At 39.8% G+C, this 21,003-nt stretch overlaps 1 pseudogene; it reads left to right on the top strand.

Annotated features, from left to right (window-relative positions):
* Positions 1 to 19,730, top strand: part of LOC131723086 (histone H3-like) — a 34,691-nt pseudogene extending 14,961 nt beyond the window's left edge.
* Positions 19,731 to 21,003: the final 1,273 nt, after the last annotated feature.

Genomic DNA, 21,003 nt, shown 5'->3' with positions numbered 1-21,003 from the left:
AAGCAGAACAAGTGCTCGTGTCGGGTTAAGCACAGCAAAAGTGAAAAACCATAGCCAAAGTTCTGCAACAAAGAGGGTTACAAAGAGTGCATGTGAAACTAGGGAGGACTGAGTAATGAAGCTAGTGGAAGACTGACAACAGACCAGAGCTGTACAATAAACAGCTGAGCCACTTCTTCCAGAGATTGAAATCCTATACTTTGTCTCACGCAGGATTGCCATGCTATATTATTGAAATGTATGTGTTCATGGAACTGTGTATATATTGGGTCTCATAATCAAACATTAAATTACTTTAGATTTAAAACCTATTGATTTAGATACTTTAATATATATACAGTAAGTTTGATATATGAATAAATTATACAGATTTTCTGTATGCGACAGATTGTATTTTGTAATGTCTACTTGAGGCCTGAAGGAAGATTAAATATATAAGAACATAAGAAAGTTTACAAACGAGAGGAGGCCATTCAGCCCATCTTGCTCGTTTGGTTGTTAGTAGCTTATTGATCCCAGAATCTCATCAAGCAGCTTCTTGAAGGATCCCAGGGTGTCAGCTTCAACAACATTACTGGGGAGTTGGTTCCAGATCCTCACAATTCTCTGTGTGAAAAAGTGCCTCCTTTTTTCTGTTCTGAATGCCCCTTTATCTAATCTCCATTTGTGACCCCTGGTCCTTGTTTCTTTTTTCAGGTCAAAGAAGTCACCTGGGTTGACATTGTCTATACCTTTTAGGATTTTGAATGTTTGAATCAGATCGCCACGAAGTCTTCTTTGTTCAAGACTGAATAGATTCAATTCTTTTAGACTGTCTGCATACGACATGTCTTTTAAACCCGGGATAATCTGGTTGCTCTTCTTTGCACTCTTTCTAAAGCAGCAATATCCTTTTTGTAACGAGGTGACCAGAACGGAACACAATATTCTAGGTGAGGTCTTACTAATGCATTGTAAAGTTTTAACATTACTTCTCTTGATTTAAATTCAACACTTCTCACAATATATCCAAGCTTCTTGTTGGCCTTTTTTATATCTTCCCCACATTGTCTAGGTGAAGTCATTTCTGAGTCAACATAAACGCCTAGGTCTTTTTCATAGATTCCTTCTTCAATTTCTGTATCTCCCTTATGATATTTATAATGCACATTTTTATTGCCTCCGTGCAGTACCTTACACTTTTCCCTATTAAATGTCATTTACCATGTGTCTGCCCAGTTCTGAATGCTGTCTAGATCATTTTGAATGACCTTTGCTGCTGCAACAGTGTTTGCCACTCCTCCTATTTTTGTGTTGTTTGCAAATTTAATAAGTTTGCTTACTATACCAGAATCTAAATCATTAATGTAAATTTGGAATAGCAGAGGACCTAACACTGATCCCTGTGGTACACCACTGGTTACCTCGCTCCATTTTGAGATTTCTCCTCTAATCAGTACTTTCTGTTTTCTACATGTTAACCACTCCCTAATCCATGTGCATGCATTTCCTTGAATTCCTACTGTGTTCAGTTTGAGAATTAATCTTTTATGCGGGACAGTGTCAAAAGCTTTCTGGAAATCTAAATAACCTGTGTGTGAATGAACATTAGAACGTCATTTTTCTAACAATCCTTTTGATTCCCACTTTGCTTGTTTCCTTAGACATGCGTCATCTCTGCAGTCTATTGTGGAATTGCAGTCCTGGGCAAAATGGTGTAGCAGCAGAGACCCGATTTAAAATAAATACAAAAATAAATGTTTTAAAACAAGTAGACCCCCAGTTTAAGTAGAAATCATGTCATTTATTTCATATGAATAACTGTTTTGATTGATCATATTTTATGACAAGAATTAAGGCTAAAAAATAGTCTGTGTGATCCAGTGGTTAAAGAAAAGGGCTTGTAACCAAGAGGTCCCCAATTCAAATCCCACTTCAGCCATTGACTCATGGTGTGACCCTGAGCAAGTCACTCCTTGTGCTCCGTCTTTCGGGTGAGACGTAATTGTAAGTGACTCTGCAGCTGATGCATAGTTCACACACCCTAGTCTCTGTAAGTCGCCTTGGATAAAGGCGTCTGCTAAATAAACAAATAATAATAATAATAATAGGAGGGATTATATTTAAGAATGGTGGCCAATTAGTTTTTTTTCCTCCAAGTTAAGATATGTTTAATATTTAAGCCCCGAGCTGTGGCGCAGACGTTTTTTGAGCTGCATGCTGCTTTCCTGGGCACGGCCCCCAGCCAACCAGGACACCCCCATCAGGACAGCACTGGCCGAGCCTACATACTCAATTAGTTGCCTAGCAACGCATCTCCTGTTGCGCGTCCCAGCAACGTCCATGAAGGCACACATCCAGTTAAGAACCAGAGACAGGGTAATCCCTGTCACTGTACATAACAACATTCTCACTACTGTGGTGCATGTGGGGCTATATATAGATAGAACACAATGTGTTCCCTTATGATAAGCTAGCCAATATGGCTTATGCTTATGTAAAGTTCTAGATTGTGTATTGAAAACCTGGCGTTTGAAGTTTTCAATGGTGCCTCACTGCCCATTTTAAAAAGATGCCCCCCTTTCCTCAGGAACCTCTACACTGGCACTTACCAACAGACACACAGCTTTCTACACTGGCACTTACCTACAGACACACAGTTTTCTACACTGGCACTTACAGACACACAGCTTTCTACACTGGCACTCACCTACAGAAACACAGCTTTCTACACTGGCATTTACCTTATTAAAAGGAAAACCAATCAGTTAAGTAAACATCTATTTGATTACCACAAAACTTTGCCCTGGATAAAGGCGTCTGCTAAATAAACAAATAATAACCACAAAACTAAAAAGAACATGGATGACCTCCTCTCTACAGGAGATTTAAAATGAATATATGAAAGATGATGCTTTTACCTATCAGATGTAGTACTACATGATATTTATAATGTATGGCGATGCTCTGTTATTATTTTTTTCACACACTGTTTCATATTTTACTACCAAACCCACAACTATTACCAACATAAACTACCACAGCTATAAAGACATTAGGATCCATACTGGACCTTTGAGCTCACCCGAAGATACCCTGGAACTCTTATGTCTGACAGAAGGCGGCCCAGACGAACAGGGATACCTCAGGGCTCTGAACATGATCCCAGGTAAGTGGAATATTGAACTGGTAAGTTTAGTGGCGTCCTTCGGATGAGAAGTAAACCAAGGTCCTATTGGAAGTGACTCTGCAGCAGCAGCAGTCGCATAGTTCAGCCACTAGGCTAGGGAAGTCGCTTTGGATAAAAGCGTCTGCTGAATGAATAATAATAATAATAATAATAATAATAATAATAATAATAATAATAATAATAATAATGAACTGGACTCTCTATTGAACTTTTCACATAACTGAATGTGGCTGACAGTACCATAAAGGAACGTGTGAGATGTGAGGAGTATGAAAATATGGTTTTCTGAGAAAGAGACAAACAGACAATCTTGCACGTATCTACATACATGCGAGAACAGAAACCACATGCATCTGACAGGTAAAAGCAGAACAAGTGCTCGTGTCGGGTTAAGCACAGCAAAAGTGAAAAACCATAGCCAAAGTTCTGCAACAAAGAGGGTTACAAAGAGTGCATGTGAAACTAGGGAGGACTGAGTAATGAAGCTAGTGGAAGACTGACAACAGACCAGAGCTGTACAATAAACAGCTGAGCCACTTCTTCCAGAGATTGAAATCCTATACTTTGTCTCACGCAGGATTGCCATGCTATATTATTGAAATGTATGTGTTCATGGAACTGTGTATATATTGGGTCTCATAATCAAACATTAAATTACTTTAGATTTAAAACCTATTGATTTAGATACTTTAATATATATACAGTAAGTTTGATATATGAATAAATTATACAGATTTTCTGTATGCGACAGATTGTATTTTGTAATGTCTACTTGAGGCCTGAAGGAAGATTAAATATATAAGAACATAAGAAAGTTTACAAACGAGAGGAGGCCATTCAGCCCATCTTGCTCGTTTGGTTGTTAGTAGCTTATTGATCCCAGAATCTCATCAAGCAGCTTCTTGAAGGATCCCAGGGTGTCAGCTTCAACAACATTACTGGGGAGTTGGTTCCAGATCCTCACAATTCTCTGTGTGAAAAAGTGCCTCCTTTTTTCTGTTCTGAATGCCCCTTTATCTAATCTCCATTTGTGACCCCTGGTCCTTGTTTCTTTTTTCAGGTCAAAGAAGTCACCTGGGTTGACATTGTCTATACCTTTTAGGATTTTGAATGTTTGAATCAGATCGCCACGAAGTCTTCTTTGTTCAAGACTGAATAGATTCAATTCTTTTAGACTGTCTGCATACGACATGTCTTTTAAACCCGGGATAATCTGGTTGCTCTTCTTTGCACTCTTTCTAAAGCAGCAATATCCTTTTTGTAACGAGGTGACCAGAACGGAACACAATATTCTAGGTGAGGTCTTACTAATGCATTGTAAAGTTTTAACATTACTTCTCTTGATTTAAATTCAACACTTCTCACAATATATCCGAGCTTCTTGTTGGCCTTTTTTATATCTTCCCCACATTGTCTAGGTGAAGTCATTTCTGAGTCAACATAAACGCCTAGGTCTTTTTCATAGATTCCTTCTTCAATTTCTGTATCTCCCTTATGATATTTATAATGCACATTTTTATTGCCTCCGTGCAGTACCTTACACTTTTCCCTATTAAATGTCATTTACCATGTGTCTGCCCAGTTCTGAATGCTGTCTAGATCATTTTGAATGACCTTTGCTGCTGCAACAGTGTTTGCCACTCCTCCTATTTTTGTGCTGTTTGCAAATTTAACAAGTTTGCTTACTATACCAGAATCTAAATCATTAAAGTAAATTTGGAATAGCAGGGGACCTAACACTGATCCCTGTGGTACACAACTGGTTACCTCGCTCCATTTTGAGATTTCTCCTCTAATCAGTACTTTCTGTTTTCTACATGTTAACCACTCCCTAATCCATGTGCATGCATTTCCTTGAATTCCTACTGTGTTCAGTTTGAGAATTAATCTTTTATGCGGGACAGTGTCAAAAGCTTTCTGGAAATCTAAATAACCTGTGTGTGAATGAACATTAGAACGTCATTTTTCTAACAATCCTTTTGATTCCCACTTTGCTTGTTTCCTTAGACATGCGTCATCTCTGCAGTCTATTGTGGAATTGTAGTCCTGGGCAAAATGCTGTGGCAGCAGAGACCAGATTTAAAATAAATACAAAAATAAATGCTTGAAAACAAGTACACCCCCGGTTTAGGTAGAAATCATGTCATTTATTTCATATGAATAACTGTTTTGATTGATCATATTTTATGACAAGAATTAAGGCTAAAAAATAGGCTGTGTGGTCCAGTGGTTAAAGAAAAGGGCTTGTAACCAAGAGGTCCCCAATTCAAATCCCACTTCAGCCATTGACTCATGGTGTGACCCTGAGCAAGTCACTCCTTGTGCTCCGTCTTTCGGGTGAGACGTTGTTGTAAGTGACTCTACAGCTGATGCATAGTTCACACACCCTAGTCTCTGTAAGTCGCCTTGGATAAAGGCGTCTGCTAAATAAACAAATAATAATAATAATAATAGGAGGGATTATATTTAAGAATGGTGGCCAATTAGTTTTTTTTCCTCCAAATTAAGATATGTTTAATATTTAAGCCCCGAGCTGTGGCGCAGACGCTTTTTGAGCTGCATGCTGCTTTCCTGGGCACGGCCCCCAGCCAACCAGGACACCCCCATCAGGACAGCACTGGCCGAGCCTACATACTCAATTAGTTGCCTAGCAACGCATCTCCTGTTGCGCGTCCCAGCAACGTCCATGAAGGCACACATCCAGTTAAGAACCAGAGACAGGGTAATCCCTGTCACCGTACATAACAACATTCTCACTACTGTGGTGCATGTGGGGCTATATATTAGATAGAACACAATGTGTTCCCTTATGATAAGCTAGCCAATATGGCTTTTGCTTATGTAAAGTTCTAGATTGTGTATTGAAAACCTGGCATTTGAAGTTTTCAATGGTGCCTCACTGCCCATTTTAAAAAGATGCCCCCCTTCCCTCAGGAACCTCTACACTGGCACTTACCAACAGACACACAGCTTTCTACACTGGCACTTACCTACAGACACACAGCTTTCTACACTGGCACTCACCTACAGACACACAGCTTTCTACACTGGCACTTACCTACAGACACACAGCTTTCTACACTGGCACTTACCTACAGACACACAGCTTTCTACACTGGCACTCACCTACAGACACACAGCTTTCTACACTGGCACTCACCTACAGACACACAGCTTTCTACACTGGCACTCACCTACAGACACACAGCTTTCTACACTGGCACTTACCTACAGACACACAGCTTTCTACACTGGCACTTACCTACAGACACACAGCTTTCTACACTGGCACTCACCTACAGACACACAGCTTTCTACACTGGCACTCACCTACAGACACACAGCTTTCTACACTGGCACTTACCTCCAGACACACAGCTTTCTACACTGGCACTCACCTACAGACACACAGCTTTCTACACTGGCACTTACCTACAGACACACAGCTTTCTACACTGGCACTTACCTACAGACACACAGCTTTCTACACTGGCACTCACCTACAGACACACAGCTTTCTACACTGGCATTTACCTTATTAAAAGGAAAACCAATCAGTTAAGTAAACATCTATTTGATTACCACAAAACTTTGCCTTGGATAAAGGCGTCTGCTAAATAAACAAATAATAACCACAAAACTAAAAAGAACATGGATGACCTCCTCTCTACAGGAGATTTAAAATGAATATATGAAAGATGATGCTTTTACCTATCAGATGTAATACTACATGATATTTATAATGTATGGCGATGCTCTGGACTCTCTATTGAACTTTTCACGTAACTGAATGTGGCTGACAGTACCACAAAGGAACGTGTGAGATGTGAGGAGTATGAAAATATGGTTTTCTGAGAAAGAGACAAACAGACAATCTTGCACGTATCTACATACATGTGAGAACAGAAACCACGTGCATCTGATATGTAAAAGCAGAACAAGCGCTCGTGTCGGTTTAAGCATAGCAAAAGTGAAACCACAGCCAAAGTTCTGCAACAAAGAGGGTTACAAAGAGTGCATGTGAAACTAGGGAGGACTGAGTAATGAAGCTAGTGGAAGACTGACAACAGACCAGACCTGCACAATAAACAGTTGAGCCACTTCTTCCAGAGATTGAAATCCTATACTTTGTCTCACGCAGGATCGCCACGCTATATTATTGAAATGTATGTGTTCATGGAACTGTGTATATATGGGGTCTCATCAAACACTAAATGACCTTTAGATTTAAAACCTGACATTACGAGCAGACTAATGATTTGATCAGGTACAGGTGGAAATAATTTAGGTCAACGGGCAACAGGTCGGTTGTACAGAAAGGTAGGGGACGTTTCTGTATTCAACAGGAAGAAGAAAGCAACAGAGAAAAAAGCGCCGAGGACAAAGAAAAGAGAAGAGAAGAAAGGAAGAGTGAAAGTGAAAGCAACCTCGGGACGTGAGCGGCGTGGATCTGTATTTAGAATCAAGTACGGCAGCAGCAACAGGGACGTGAGCGGCGTGGATCCGAGTCTGGAACAAAACACAGTAATAACTGCAGAGTAATGCGAACCAGACGAGCTTAACAGAAATACAGGGAAGGTATTACTCTCTTGTATTTTTTTTTGTTTGTTTATCAGGCGGTTTGTTAGCCCCCCTGTATTTGCTTTTGATTTAGTATGATCTCGTTTGATTTATAAGGAGCGCCTGCATTTCAATTAAAGCCAATGGAATGTTCGTGCTGTTTTTAGTAATGATGTGTCTATTTTGTGTCCTTTTTATCTATATTGTAGCAAATAGTTAAGCTTAGTGTTTTTAAAGGGAAGGTAGGCCAGTTTTACTTGTGTTTTTGAAACTGCCGTGAACACGTTTACTCTTGCCTCCACAGAAATAGAGGAGGCCACGCAGAACGGTTATTTCGGTCCTGCAGCAAGTGGGCGTGGCCTAAATAGATTTTCTACTTTTTCTTTTGCTACTTTTCACCCTAGCAAAGTAGTGGATGTAGTTTTTTTATTTGCTACTTTTCCACTCTTGTCATAATGTGGGTGGTGATTGGTTGGTTTTAAACATTTTGTTTTATATTTTCTAAAAATAAAATCTATTTTAAAGTGTTAACGCTTGTGCTGTCTGTCCCTGGGTGTGCTGGTCTCTGATCCTGCATCCTGCTGTCGCAATATTTAACGAACCTGTGTAAAGTAAAAATTGGTACACGTAATGGTTATACTGGGTCCTGGTGACCATAACCACCAGGTGGCGTAGTCGGCTACAATTGGGTGTGAACTGTGACACCCTGGTGACATTCTTAAGTTCCTATAGGTGGTTTTTAGTTCAATTGTAATTCCCGTACAAATAGATACAGTGTGCTTACTATCTATGAGAAGAGTTAGTTCCGGTTTCTCTTGCAGAGAAATTACAAACACGCAAGTCACAGTGAGGAAGGAAAAACATAAGCGGGTAGGATGTATTGTAGTTTTTACAGAAATCAAACTAACATTCGGAGGTCATTTCTGGGACAGAAAACATCTACGTCACTCTCTTGTACTCCACTGCCACAACAGCATTGTCCTGCCCCTTAACAACCAATACACACTCCTGATTCGCTGGTACAGTACTCCCCTGACCTTTCAACTCCCACCTAATAGGATCTCGGTAACCGTCATAGCCACACATACTGCTACATACAGGTAGGCTACCGTATTACAGAAAATAAGCAGCCGCCTGACTTCTAAAATGTCATGAGGTCATGTAATAAAACATCGGCAGCGTTTGAAAACCAGATTAATAAAAATCACCCTCGTATAGAGGCAGCACTCTTAAGCGCTGCAGTCATTTGGATCAATTTAAAATAAACGCAGCATCGCCAAATTGAAGTAATACGGTATTACAGGGTAGTAACAGAATTTATAATGTGTTATAAACACTGAATAGATGATATAAGAAATCTGCAATAAATGAAAATATAAAACTGTATATTAGCTGTAAACAAATCAGGACAACTCACATTAAACACACATGATTTACACTTAATTGTCTGGGTCATTTATTATTTTTATTTAAAAATTAATCTGTTTATTGAAAAAGGTTTTTCATTATTTGTACAAAAAAATGGAAACACCTGCCATAGCATTGTCAATATGGTGTAGGGTGTCCATGGGCAGCCAGCACGGCACTGATTGGACGTGGCAGGTAGCGATTCTGCAAGGTGCTTTTTAAATTGTGCTGGAGGGATACGGGACCATTCCTCAATGATTACCAGCCTCTAATTCCTTCAGGTTGTGTTGTATTGGGTGTGGAAATCTGCAGTCAAGTCAGAATGGCCCATACATAGAGAGAGTCACAGCACTTTAGAGACTGTTCCTTGTGAATAAGCCTCAGTAATAATTTGTGCCGCCTTGAAAATGGAAGCACCAGCCAACCAAGCACCTCTTATCAGCCCTCTATCAAAAGTCTCAGATCTATTGCCCTGTGATCCCATCGTGACTGAAACAGACTTGTGTCAGGGAGATGCATCTTTTACACATCACAGAATACATGTCAGGAATACCATTTCAATCAGGCCTGTGGATGACACAAAAGTGTGTGCTGCATGTAGCAGGTTTTCCTATGTTTTTGTCCCATTTGTTGTTCCCTTTGAAGAAATCCAGAAGTGCTGGTCAGAACTGAAGGGATTAAAATACATCCAACACTGAGGCATTATCACCCCCTGCTGGGAGAAACAAAGAACTGCAGTTTAGACTCCTCAATACAAGGGTTGTTGGATATCGGCTTCCCTTTCATCAAGGTGTTTTTTTTAGCATGGTACAGCACTGGGGAATCTCTTCGGTAACAATTTAAACATGGAGCTTCATGCGTACCTTTATACAGGCAAGCAATAGGTACAAGATGCCTTTTCCTCGTGTTGTTGTTGTTGTTGTTATTATTATTATTATTATGTTTGTAAATTTTCTCATCAGATTTCTAAAATGGTTGGATAATTACCCTAACAAGCATCTAATTAGATGCATCGCGTCTACGCGTGAGGCAGTTTCAATATTATAATTGTTTGCTTATTTTAACAATAACGTGAATGAAATATCATCTCAAGAAAGAAGACATTTCCATGGATATCGTAAATCACAATCAGATTGCATTACATGTGCAATCTGCCCACAGTGGAAAAGCAGAAACATGTTTTAAGCCTGGCCTTTGTCGCCCTCTTCAGGACAAACTCTGCAGCTGCGCAGATTATTGTTGAAGAGATTCTTTTCACTTGATTCATTTGGAAATGTTGGGCCAGATTCACAAAACCTTCAGCATTGTTTTTATTAAATGCATAGTTTTATTAAATGCACTGTTTTATTAAATGCAAGCATAAAAACAAACTTTTAGATTTAAATAAGCATGTCGTTTAATAACCATTTTTTACATTCATGTACACTATTTAATGTAAATCTTTTTTAATGTACTTTTTCTTTAAATGTTTTGTAAAGTTTTAATGATCAATAAATGTTTTGTTCTGCGCCTACTTCTGAAATGAACATAAACTAAGAGGACTGTCAACAGCAGCTGCTCTCTGGAAACGTGAAGTGCACAAAAAAGCTTTGGAGAAAATGTTAAACACACATAAAAAATATTCTACTATAACAATGACCACACAGTGTTGCTTTAACTAAACAATACCAGCAGACCAGCCTATTTCATACAGGTCTGTGTAACTAAACAATACCAGCAGACCAGCCTATTTCATACAGGTCTTTGTAACTAAACAATACCAGCAGACCAGCCTGTTTCATACAGGTCTTTGTAACTAAACAATACCAGCAGACAAGCCTATTTCATACAGGTCTTTGTAACTAAACTATACCAGCAGACCAGCCTGTTTCATACAGGTCTTTTTAAGAAGAAAAAAAAACAGAGCGATTCAGCCTATTGTATCTTTCAAAGGTTTGCCTGCCAGTTGAAGGAGCCAATGATAGCAGGGTAATACTATTGTGAAGCTGCTCAAAGAACACTACAGGTACAGTCCTGAATCCTCCCAGAAGCTCAGGGTGTGAAGTGTAGAAGAACTGAAATGTCCGCTCTGGATAGACAAACACCAAAAAGATAACAAAGTTACAAACTGAATGAAAGGAGACAGTACAATATTGTGGGATCAAATAAAAGCAGGTTTTTCACATCTTCAGCGTGCCCAGCTGGCACGAGCCCGTGAGGCTCTGTTGTTTTCAGAGCGCGAGCTCGGGTTCAAATGATTTCAGTCGCTTCTCGACTCTGGGATCAAGCTATCAGACACTTCCAGATGGTTAGTCAAGCTAACAGCCCCTAAAAGACTAAAACATCCCATTTAAAACACATGAAAGCCCCGTGCAGCCAGTCTACCCAGGCTAAGTGCTTGAGAAAGAGAGGGGGAGAGAGGTCTAAAGGGAGGGGGTGTATATAACACTGCTCATGAACACACTGCTCCCAGGTAGGAAACCCACTGATCCTCAACTACTGCTCCTAGTGATCTCACACAGCTCCAATCCTCCAAGTCCACAGCTTGAGTTGCAATCTGATTTCTCAGCTTCTCACACGGCACAGCACCCAGCTCCCAACTTACAGCTCCCAGCTCCAGCACAGTTCATCTCCAGCACCCCCTCCTCATCACTCCCCACCCCACACTGTATACTCTCAATCCATCACTTCTCATTAACAGCACCCCCTCCTCAACACTCCCCACCCCACACTGTATACTCTCAATCCATCACTTCTCATTAACAGCACCCCCTCCTCAACACTCCCCACCCCACACTGTATACTCTCAATCCATCACTTCTCATTAACAGCACCCCCTCCTCAACACTCCCCACCCCACACTGTATACTCTCAATCCATCACTTCTCATTAACAGCACCCCCTCCTCAACACTCCCCACCCCACACTGTATACTCTCAATCCATCACTTCTCATTAACAGCACCCCCTCCTCAACACTCCCCACCCCACACTGTATACTCTCAATCCATCACTTCTCATTAACAGCACCCCTTCCTCAACACTCCCCACCCCACACTGTATACTCTCAATCCATCACTTCTCATTAACAGCACCCCCTCCTCAACACTCCCCACCCCACACTGTATGCTCTCAATCCATCACTTCTCATTAACAGCACCCCCTCCTCAACACTCCCCACCCCACACTGTATACTCTCAATCCATCACTTCTCATTAACAGCACCCCCTCCTCAACACTCCCCACCCCACACTGTATACTCTCAATCCATCACTTCTCATTAACAGCACCCCCTCCTCAACACTCCCCACCCCACACTGTATACTCTCAATCCATCACTTCTCATTAACAGCACCCCCTCCTCAACACTCCCCACCACACACTATATACTCTCAATCCATCACTTCTCGTCAGCTAGACCAGCTGCACACCTCCAGCTCTTGCATACCTTAGTTTTAAACACATTGGAGGTGAGAGCATAGTGAAAAGTCCATCGCAATTCTGTTTTACAATGTGCCACTTTAGAATCAGCTTGTTTCCCCTCTTCACTGGTCAGCAAGGGGGTCAGTAAGGTGTGGAATGGATTGGATTGGAATGTGTGTCCCTGGAGAAGTGCAGAATCCCTGGCCTCTGTTCTGGGAGTCCGATCTGCTCGTTTTATTAACCTGGTTTTATCACAGTTTGGAGCTGCACTGCTGCAGGAGTGTTTGGAGAGGCTGAAGCAGTTGTTTTCAGATCACCAGTTCCCTGACACTGAGCCACTTTCTCTAACCTGCTAGTCTCCTCCACAGTGGATCAATGCTGTGATGAACCAGGACATGTGCTGAGGTTTGGGACCTGATCTAGCCTGTCTCTAAACAGCGCTGATGAAAAGACCTTCAGCGAGGGAGGCTGGGTGTGGATGACACTGCACAAGCCACCGCTCCCTCAAAGATCAGGGTCCTTCAATGGAGGATTCTGTACACCATGTAGAGTACAAATCCAAGGAGAATATGAGGAGGTTGTATAATGCAGTGGTGAGACCACACTTACAGGACTAGGTCCAAGTCTGGTCAGCACAGCACCAAAGGAACACTGTGGCCAAGGAGAGAGTGCAACAAAGACCAACCAGACTAATCACAGGGCTTAGAGGACTGAGCCATGGAGTAGACTGAAAAACAAATGGCAAACTATTTCCTTAGAACATCTTCATTCAGCGGAAAGGTACCTGATGAGTCAGTACAAGTTCAAGGTAAATCTAGGTTTTAAGGTGTTATATATATATATATATATATATATATATATATATATATATATATATATATATATATATATATACAATAAAACTTGCGTTACATGTTTCAAAAGGTACTTCATTTCTTGTGGTAAAGCCCTTTGTGTCAGGTTAAGGTCCGGGACTTTACCACTGTTTGTGTTTGTGTGGGTGCGTCAATAACAAGTCTAGTCATCAAGCTGTTTTTAAGCACATTTTTTATTCAAAAACAAACAAAACAGAGAAATCTAAATAAAGAGTTTAAACAAAACCTGTGTCTGAACTAAATTTTAACAAAACTCTAAACTATCTGTCTGGGCGCCTGGTTTCCCTAACCAGTATTTGTAAAGATAGTTTTTACATTCCAGCTCTTTCTTTCTTTCTTTCTTTCTTTCTTTCTTTCTTTCTTTCTTTCTTTCTTTCTTTCTTGCCTGGGTAGGGGTGACCTAAGTCCGACTTAGCATTTCAAATCAGTTACAGTATCCTAAAGCGAACACCGATGTGTAGTCTTATATTAATCAGTACATATGCGCAGAGCAATGCAAAGATAATGTATTTTATAGACCGAAATATATTTTTTTAGATATTTAAAATGATGTTGAATTATATTTCCGTTTTTGATTTCCCCAATAATGTATTTTTTTCATCAGCGAGCATAAAAACACATGGCGAGACAAACTTTGCATTTGAAATCGCAGTTAATCAGAACACGTGACACAAACCCCAATCCAAACGAATCCGATTCTAGTGCCGTGTTTACAGGATAGGGGAAAAACAACATTTCGGTTCCATTTCCTCAATGATCATTCTTACTATCTGTGACGTGTCGTCACTTCCATGCGCCTCGGCTTTAAATGCTGCAATGCTGAATATACCCGCCACTGCAAGAGATGGAATATACAGTATTTAGAGTTTTAACCGATAAAAACTGATTAAACACCCCCGATACAAAAAATTAATAAATAAACCGATGGATAGCCAATAAACACCGGAAAGCCCCGGAAAAACTGTGGAAATGGTTAATCTATTCATGTTTACTTTACCCTTTTCACATTAAAAAATAAAACCTACTACAAAAATAATAATAAATATTGTGATAAGAGGGCGTAGGCCCTTTAAGAAAGGCTGTCTGGCTTCAAAGACTACGTTCCCCAGATGCCCCGGGGTTAATGAATTAAGGGAAGAGTCTGCCGACATATAAAGAAGCCAGCAGATCACTCGTGGTGGGTAGTAGTGGTGTATACACCACCAGAGAGAGATCTACAGCCGTATGGAAATCCCAGCCTGAAAGGTTTTCGTTGTTGGAAGTTTTCTTGCTAATTCGCTCGTTATAAAAAAAGAAAGTCTCATGTTAAGAACCAGTTTCATTTATTTGCTGTTTTCGGTGCACTGCAGTAGTATTGATTAATATTGTGAAAACATGCCGGTTTATTTGTTTAGTTGTAGCAGAGAGTGAGTATAAACTCTGCATATTAGAAAGTACACAGAGCCCGTCTCTGGTCCTGGCGGGGCTGGCGCCGGTGATACAGTTTAGAGACGGGACACGTGTGATTTTTCTTAAAGTGTACTGTGTGGAATTTGGCAAACAAAACACTCAGCCAACCGGACAAAATGTATAAACATTTATTTGGGTTTGTGTACTGTGTGGAACTGGACAAACAAAATACACAGACAACAGGACAAAGTTTTTGGATCTTTGTTTAGTGTTTAAACACACACCAGTTTTATTACTGTTGTTACCACTGTTCCACGATATCAGGAGCTATTGTATTATTTCAACGCACCCCAGTTACTTACCTAGGGCAGCAGTGTGGAGTAGTGGTTAGGGCTCTGGACTCTTGACCGGAGGGTCGAGCAAGGTACTTTTCCTAGATTGCTCCAGTAAAGACCCAACTGTATAAATGGGGAATTGTATGTAAAAATAATGTGATATCTTGTAATAATGGTAAGTCGCCCTGGATAAGGGCGTCTGCTAAGAAATAAATAATAATAATAATACAGTTCACCTCTAGCAGGAGCTATCGTACTGTTTCAACGCACTCCAGTTTACTTACCTGGGATACAGTTTCACCACTATAGCAGGAGCTATCGTACTGTTGCCATGCTCCCAGTCACTACGATAGCACCAGCTATTGTACTGTTTCCGTGCTCCAGCACAGGGAGCCAGTTCCAGTATACTTACCTGTGTGCTCGCCATGCTTCAGCAGAGGGAGCAGTTGCCCACGATCTCACTCACCTGTTCCTTCGCTTCACCAAGGAACAGCAGACAGGAAACCATACTAAGACTGTTCCAACACAATCTTCCTGGGGTAGACCTAGACAGGGAAACAAAGTGAGCCAGTTAGAGGCCCATACAGGGCATGTTCATTGGGTGGTGGGAAACAAATCTTGTTTTATATTTTAATAAAGTTACTCACCGGTGTAATTACACGACTCTGTCTATTTTCTGCCAGAAATACGGTGCCCTCGGGAGGGCATCTTTTACAATATATTTCCCAGTGCTGTTGGGCAATGTCCCGCCTTCCTGACTTGCATCTATCATTGATTCGTTCAGAATACTTTAAACCCGCCCCAACTACTGAGTGACAGCACATTCCTATATTTCTATTGGAGACTCCGCTTGCAAGATTTAAAACGAGATTACAGTCAGGATGGAGGCTTGTTAGCGGGGTTTCAAGCTGTATTAGTTAAAATACTGAGGATTTAAAACACAATTGTGGCGAAATGTACAAAAATGCCTCCAGACAAAAACCCCAGATGTGCCGAGACCAGAAGGATTTCACTGCGGAAGACAGCAAAGGAAAGAAGGGACAGCTTAAGTGTGCAAGTTCTGTCCAGTTACTACTATACATATTTTGACAGAAAAAAAAAAAACTCAAGCATTTTGGAAAGTAACCGAAAACACTAATTTCATACAATATATCAAAAACTAAATCCCCGAAAAAAACGATTTACATAAAACTCAAATAGCTAAAAATAAGCACCGGAAAAAAATAAAATTAAGCCCTAAATATATTCATGATGTATTTAAGAGAATGTCTGAATAAATTAAATACATTTCTACATTTACTTCTTAGCAGATGCCCTTATCTACTTACAATTGTTACAAGATATCACATTATTTTTTACATAGTTACCCATTTATACAGGTGGTGTTTTTTTTTACTGGAGCAATCTAGGTAAAGTACCTTGTTCAAGGGTACTGCAGCAGTGTCCCCCCACCTGGGATTGAACCCACAACCCTCCAGTCAAGAGTCCAGAGCCCTAACCACTACTCCACACTGCTGCATAGCCAATTTATAATTTTGATATTTAAACACAGTAGCCTATATACTCTTGACATTTCTCTTAATATGGGAATTAGTAACTGGACAGTTCACAGCTATGGCGATCTTTGCCCAGGCTTTCTTTTGCTCATTAACAGTAATGGCATTATGATTTTACATTTTTGTAATGTTTGTTTACATTACATCTAATTTAGTTAGTTTCTCGGTTTCAAAGAATGAGTAATATTTCCCCTTATAGACAACAATGTCTATAACTATGTCAATTAAGTATCGAATAGTATTTTTAAATCAAAGAAAATAATTGAAAAATGCACATGCCATATTTTTAATACTTGTTGCTGTTTCTACCGGGAAACAAATACAGAAACATTTAATTGTGTTCGAGCAATTTTATATCACTTTAGATTTACTGTTCAAGTACAGCTTAAGTCCAGCTTCCAGTCAAGTCAAGTCTGTGATATTGCAACCCTTTCTTAAGCCAGACTTACTCTAGCCCGACAGTAGTTATACGCTATTGCAGATATCACCATGTTCATTTTTAACCAATGATAATGCAGTATTTGGTTTTGACAGGTGCCCTTAGCCAATCAGGATCGACCGGAAGTTCCGCCTCCTAGTTCCTGTCACGTGTTTGTAGGCTTTAAGCAATTCCGGAAGTCCCACCCTTCCATCCTGTCACATGTTTGTAGTTTTAATGTAAATATGGCAATCCCACCTCCCATCCAGGCACGTGTTTGTAGTCTTTAAGGCACTTTTGGAAACCACCATGACTGTAGTTTATCACATTAAAATGGGGAATTAAACAAAGTTTTGGGGTATTATTTTTTAATTTGTGTTATATGTGTTATTTCAGAAAAATAAACGGATCAGTGAAATGGGGAAAAAACAAGGGGAATACATGGGTTTAAAAAAAAAGCTTTTAAGAAAAATAAAATAAGGTTGAAAACAGGGGTATACAGTTTGTTATGTTCTTTATTTCAGAAAAATAAAATGAGCCGTACAAATTGGAAAAACAAAAAGGTACACAATGTTGAAAAAATAAATAAATAAAAATAGCTTGAAAGTTTTAAAGCATTAAAATGTTAAAACAAGGATATTTGACTAAGAAAAGACTTAAGATCCGATGGCCGTATGTCCTCGTGGTAGATGCAGCTTTTATTGATACAAATAGATATTATTAAAAAAATAAATAAGCTTGGAAATGTTAAAACAGTTTGTTAAAATGTATAGAGTTGACAAATAAAATAATTTTTGAAAAGTGTTAAAACAAGGTTACCACGCTTAAAAATGAAAAACAGTTTAAAAGCGGAGAAATGTGAATTGTTAAAACCTGCAGAGAACAGAGACCCGTGTTTGTTGAAAAAAAGACTAAAAACGTGTTAAACATTTAAAACACTTCTTAACCAACACATAAATAAACACAATAAAATATGAGAACCTGTATACATGGTTAAGTCAACATTTTTTTTTAAAAAAAAACCTTATTGCATTATTTTACACAGCTTGAGATCCACGCATGTGTAAAGGCAACAGAAGCACTTCTGAAATGTCCCTACAAACTGTCTTGAGTTTAAAACATTAAAAACACCAATATAAAAAAACAATACAAACCTTGACTATCGGCTGCCATTATGCTAGACTTGTTCCAATGTATTTGCTTAAAGAAAAAAACATTTTTAAAATAAAACCTTAAATGTGTCTGAGGCAAACAGAACACTGTTGTACACTAAACTGTGCCTCGCACGGAGCTAAGGGGTGTCGCTCGAAGATATGAAACTAGGGGCCCCTGCACTGGCTAACAGCATCGCTGGTCATGTGCTCAGGGTGTTGCTGGTCATGTGATCATGGTGTTGCTGGTCATGTGCTCAGGGTGTTGCTGGTCATGTGCTCAGGGTATTGCTGGTCATGTGCTCAGGGTGTTGCTGGTCATGTGATCATGGTGTTGCTGGTCATGTGATCATGGTGTTGCTGGTCATGTGCTCAGGGTGTTGCTGGTCGCTCAGTTTAGAAGATAAGAAACGGTCCAGAACCAATGGCGAATCATTGCAGTAAATGGTAAAAACAAGGTTGCAATGCAGTTACTTAAAAATGAAAAAAACAATTTAAAAGGGGAGAAATGCACAAACTCACACACACACACTCACACGCATACACATTAGACTTCAAACAATTAATTGATTGCTCGAAGTAGATGTTGATCACAATTTTTTTTAAATCATTTCACATTACTAAGTGAAATACAATGAAAGCACTTGAAACAAACTGCCTATAGTCCATATGCATCGCAATGCAGTCTAACACGTTTGCCTAGAGATATATTTTGCATGATTTATTGGTATAGAACTTCTGACAGACACACCTATGACATTAGTCAGTGTTATATATATATATATATATATATATATATATATATATATATATATATATATATATCAACCTGTTGGTTCATCAATAATACTCATAAATGGTGCAACTACATTTTCAACCTTGCATTGTGGTCACGTTCATGGGTCCTTGGTCAATGGTCACTTAATCCGGTTCTGTTGTGGTCAAAGTGCGATAACACACCCCTGATGAGATTGTATTTAAGAATGGAAGCCAGAAACAGACCCAGCATTTACCATTCCCAACTTAGATACCTAGTCCATTTTTATAGGGGTTCATAACAACTGCGTTCTGCATGGTCCTAATGTCCCACATGCTACACATCTACTGGAGGAAAGGCACCTAGGAAGCTACCAAGGCTGCCCGAGAGCATTCCCGCTACCAGCAGCGTGAAAGCCTCATCGCTGCAGGCCTGTCACCGTGGCTCTGAGGGAGATCCGCCTCTACCAGAAATCCACGAGCTGCTCATCGGCAAGCTGCCTTTCCAACGGCTTGTCAGAGAAACCACACAGGATTTCAAGACCGACCAGCGCTTCCAAAGCTCCGCTGTCATGGCGCTGCAGGAGGCTAGCGAGGCTTACCTGGTCGGGCTCTTTGAGGACACCAACCTGTGTGCCATTCACACCAAGAGAGTCACCATCATGCACAAAGATATCCAGCTGGCGCGCTGCATCCTCGGGGAGCGTGCTTAAGCTGTAACCCCCTTAAAGAACTTGTTCTAAAACCAAAGGCTCTTTTAAGAGCCAGCCAAGTTCTATGAAAGATGGTTTTCCATTTTAAAAAATGTTACGTTTCTAAGTGGTTGTTTTAGAATTGAATACTAAGCTTTTCAAATGCAATGTTTTAATTGTGGCCTCTCTAACTCTCTCTCTCCCTCTCTCTCTCTCTCTCCCTCTCTCTCTCTCACTATATATCCTTTTTCATTAGTCAGAAGATAATGTGTTGCAAAAGGTCAGATAAGTACATGCGGGTTACACAACTCTATACTTCTTTCAATAGAAATTAATTTATGATGCATCATGGGTGTCTAAACCCGTTTTTCTTTCCCAACATATAGTACATAAATACGTGTCTACTGTCCTCACAGGTGCTGGAAAACAGATGTGTTTCTTTTTTCTTTTTTTTGTACACTGGTATTCTTAAATAAAAAGTGTATTAGTTCCCCCCCCCCCAAAAAAAACATCTAGTGAGTTTTAAGCAGAAATTTTATTCAGATGTCTTCCATATTTGCAGAGGGGGGCGGGGGCAGGAAGTGATGTTATTTCTAAAACCACTTCCTCATTTCAGAATGTGACCCAGAGCCAGAAGCATATTTATAGTTACAGGCAAGAAATTTCCCCTTCAATATTTGTCAGTAGGCAAATATACATGTCATATAGAGGAAATTGTTATATATATATATATATATATATATATATATATATATATATATATATATATATATATATATATACACACAGTACTGTGCAAAAGTTTTATGCAGGTGTGAAAAAATGCTGTAAAGTAAGAATGCTTTCAAAAATAGACATGTTAATAGTTTATATTTATCAATTAACAAAATGCAAAGTGATTGAACAAAAGAAAAATCTACATCAAATCAATATTTGGTGTGACCACCCTTTGCCTTCAAAACAGCATCAATTCTTCTAGGTACACTTGCACACAGTTTTTGAAGGAACTCGGCAGGTAGGTTGGCCCAAACATCTTGGAGAACTAACCACAGTTCTTCTGTGGATTTAGTCAGCCTCAGTTTCTTCTCTCTCGTGTAATCCCAGACAGACTCGATGATGTTGAGATCAGGGCTCTGTGGGGGCCATACCATCACTTCCAGGACTCCTTGTTCTTCTTTATGCTGAAGATAGTTCTTAATGACTTTTGCTGTATGTTTGGGGTCGTTGTCATGCTGCAGAATACATTTGGGGCCAATCAGATGCCTCCCTGATGGTATTGCATGATGGATAAGTA

Source organism: Acipenser ruthenus, chromosome 53, assembly GCF_902713425.1.
Source record: "Acipenser ruthenus chromosome 53, fAciRut3.2 maternal haplotype, whole genome shotgun sequence".
Taxonomy (NCBI): domain Eukaryota; kingdom Metazoa; phylum Chordata; class Actinopteri; order Acipenseriformes; family Acipenseridae; genus Acipenser; species Acipenser ruthenus.
Note: the sequence above shows the minus strand (reverse complement) of the source record. Positions and strands in the feature narration are given on the sequence as shown.